General features: G+C 31.4%; 1 long non-coding RNA gene across 1 annotated transcript in view; it reads left to right on the forward strand.

The window, feature by feature from the left end:
* Positions 1-3,069, forward strand: part of LOC111083870 — an 11,712-nt gene extending 8,643 nt beyond the window's left edge. Inside the window, exon 4 of the long non-coding RNA XR_002609289.1 lies at positions 2,986-3,069. This is a non-coding gene — a long non-coding RNA (uncharacterized LOC111083870). The remainder of the gene's footprint in view (positions 1-2,985) is intronic.
* The last annotated feature ends 594 nt before the right edge of the window (positions 3,070-3,663 follow it).

Consider the following 3,663-nt stretch of genomic DNA (forward strand, 5'->3'; position numbering starts at 1 on the left):
ATGTACACACTGACAGTATCTGGCTTTTCTCTAAAACTATAATAAACATGTACACACTGACAGTATCTGGCTTTTCTCTAAAAATATAATAAACATGAACACACTGACAGTATCTGGCTTTTCTCTAAAACTATAATAAACATGTACACACTGACAGTATCTGGCTTTTCTCTAAAAAGAAAAGTGCCTGAACTGCATGTACAAATAGTATAAAATTCCATGACAATTTTAAATATACAGGGCAACTGAAAAGCTTAAAACAGATTGAACATACAAATTTCTTCCATACAGGTTGATGCATTAACTGATGATGCTTAAGTGTGTCCTTATTGAAAATAACATGATTACAAGGCACACAAGGTCTTTCCAAGTAAGGTTGTTTTTCATTTTGATACTTCGCATACACACTGAATCTTTTTCTCAGAAATCCTACAAATAATGATTCCACAAAAATTAGAATTCCTTTTATTCTTTTCATCTGTTAAAAGTTGCCATAATACTAAAATTTTTAAAACACAGCCACACACACAAATAAAAAATCTTCAAAAGGGCAGTGACTTGTGTTGCTTGTTCAGGTTTTTCTTGCCTAAGTGAGCAAGCTCTGGTAATTATTCAATGTAAGTTAGGTAATTTGTGCACAAGTCTAATTATACTTTTTCTAAAAATACTGGAAATGAATGTGAGAAAAAAAAGAAGAAAACAATAAAAACATTTTCTAAGAAAATTGAAATGATATTTACAGAAATAGTAACAACTGATCCTTTCAATTGAAATGTTTAATTTTTTATATAAATATCATATATGCAAATAAATTACACTTAAAAATACTGATAAAAGGTAATAAAATTGATATTCTTGGAATCTACATAAGCTTGTCTTCTGCATTTAAAACTTTTTAAAGGAAAAAAAAAAGATTGTGTGACTCCCAAGCAAGTATTTCTTTAACTTTTCTCAAATACTTTTAGTAGTATAGGACAACAGAAAAGCAGGTTCAATAATCAGTCTAATAATGCAACACGTTCCCATTAAAACAGTGAAATCTTAAGCAGACCAAAACCATCTATGGTTTCAGACTATTTGTTCATAAATATCCTTATACAGATGGTCAGTACTTTAAATTAAAATGATTTTGGAGCTTCACCACATCATTACAGTTCATTCGCCATATTTGCTAATGCTCTATCTGATGACATCTTGACAACAGCCTTACAGCACAGTTCCTATTGCAAAAGGCTCCACTGTAAAGCTGTCATGTCCAAAGCACACTACTTTTTCATGTATGCTTTTCATAAGCCATCTAATGTATAAAAACAACAGTTTCCAGCACATTGTAACAGTTGGATTGTACAGAGATACATAGATGCAGCTCACAACTTGACCAGTATGTCTACATATGGAATAGAATTAATATCATTTCATTTTCTAGTTGCTTCACATATACAATGGTTGAACGGACATGCTGTGGAAGAAATTTGTGTCACTTTTCCAGACCAGAGATCCTTTTTGATTATGCAGTGTAACGCTGCATGGACATCTTTGGCCACTAACCTTTGTGTTTGCAGATTCTCCCCTTTTACAAGATACTGACTTTGCTTACCATAACTGGAGTGCAAAAACAATCAGTTTTCAGTGGCATCACATTACTTAAGAAATGTGAACAATGTCAAACTGTAGTTCTGATATAGACAATTATATCACCATTTTATACCAGATATGGTTGTCACGCGACTTGGTGATTTGCATTTTCAAAATTGTCTATGAAAGCTAGAGCATGCAATTTTTTAAACTTCTCTTTAATAAAAAACTCATAACACTACAGAATAAATCTTACATTACATAAATTAAATGTGTAGTGCTTTTTAAACTAAAGAAATTAAAAGGCTATGATTTACACTTTTACTCTACTAGCTAAGAGTACATTTTACACTCTTGCACTTATAACTTGGTTATTTTCATAACAAAATAAAACCAACAAGACAGTTGTTTTCTTAATATTCAATAAGACACTTCTTACACAAAAGTCATAGAGAAAACATATCTTCAAAAATTCTTTAAACAAAATAATTATGTGCATTTGTTAATACAACTGTTACAAAATTCAGGTTATGTAACACATTAAGCTATTTTGTATACTGCAGTTATGTTATAAAAAATATTTGCATAAAATTGAAAACAATTAAAATGTGTTTGTTTGCGATCACTAAATTACTGACCTCACACACACACCACAAAGTTTAAAGCCCACAGTTTGTGATCACTAAATTACTGATCTCACACACACCACAAAGTTTAAAGCCCACAGTTTGTGATCACTAAATTACTGATCCAGTTACTAATTAGTAATTTGACTAGCTGATTGTATAGGCTACTAAGCATGACATAATTCACATATAGTTGTAAAAACAGTTGCTAGATAGCAAGTATACTAGGTGATCATACAGGCCAGTGGTTCCCAACCACTAGTCCATAAAAATGTGTTTTAAAATATAGCTACTGGAGCATATTGTATTACAATGTAATATAAAATCACTTTAAAATGTTAATATTGTGTGAAAAGGTTTATGAAAGTATGGTATTAGAACTAGCTGGTCGTCTATTGGTTTAGGGTATTAGCCAAGACAAACTCTAAACATAGTTGTAAAAACATAAATTTATGATAAAAACATGGGAATTTTATGACAAGTTTTTTTTAACTGTACCAAAAATATGTGTTTGTTGGAATATGAAAAAAAAAAGCATATTTCTGTTGTGAAAAATAGTATTTCCTGACATGGAAGTAAAATATCAAAATACTTTAAAAAAATTTCATTGTGGGCTTTAAACTTTGTGATGTGTGTGTTTCTGACACTTATGTGTGAATTATGTCATAGTTAATAGCCTACATGATAAGCTAGTCTAATCACTAGTCAGTAACTGTTCTGACACTTGTGTGAATTATGTCATACTTAATAGCCTACATGATAAGCTAGTCTGATCACTAGTCAGCAGTTACTGACTAGTGATTAGACTAGCTTATCATGTAGGCTATTAACTATGACATAATTCACACATAAGTGACAGAACAGTTATTCTGACACTTATGTGTGAATTATGTCATAGTTAATAGCCTACATGATAAGCTAGTCTAATCCAGACCTCATTTACTTGGTTACTAGCCTATGTGATCACCTAGTCTAATTATTATTATTTTTTTTCTGTGTAGCTAGGTAAAAATTACTATCTATTTTTATTCTCTGTTTTGGCTGCTAATTTGCTGTTCTCTTCAGGAAACTTCTAGAATGACTATTTTGTATAGTCATGACAAACTTCACACATAATTGTAAAAACAGTTATTATCTAGTTGCCACAACCTTGCTGCAAGTATCTATGTGAAAAATGTCGTTTTATTCTTTGTAAGCTGCTTGCCACAACCTTGCTGCAAGTATCTAATGTGAAAAATGTTGTTTTATTCCTTGTAAGCTGCTTGCCACAACCTTGCTGCAAGTATCTATGTGAAAAATGTCGTTTTATTCCTTGTAAGCTGCTTGCCACAACCTTGCTGCAAGTATCTATGTGAAAAATGTTGTTTTATTCCTTGTAAGCTGCTTGCCACAACCTTGCTGCAAGTATCTATGTGAAAAATGTGGTTTTATTCTTTGTAAGCTGCTTGCCACAACCATCTAT

Source organism: Limulus polyphemus, unplaced genomic scaffold, assembly GCF_000517525.1.
Source record: "Limulus polyphemus unplaced genomic scaffold, Limulus_polyphemus-2.1.2 Scaffold11746, whole genome shotgun sequence".
Lineage (NCBI taxonomy): Eukaryota > Metazoa > Arthropoda > Merostomata > Xiphosura > Limulidae > Limulus > Limulus polyphemus.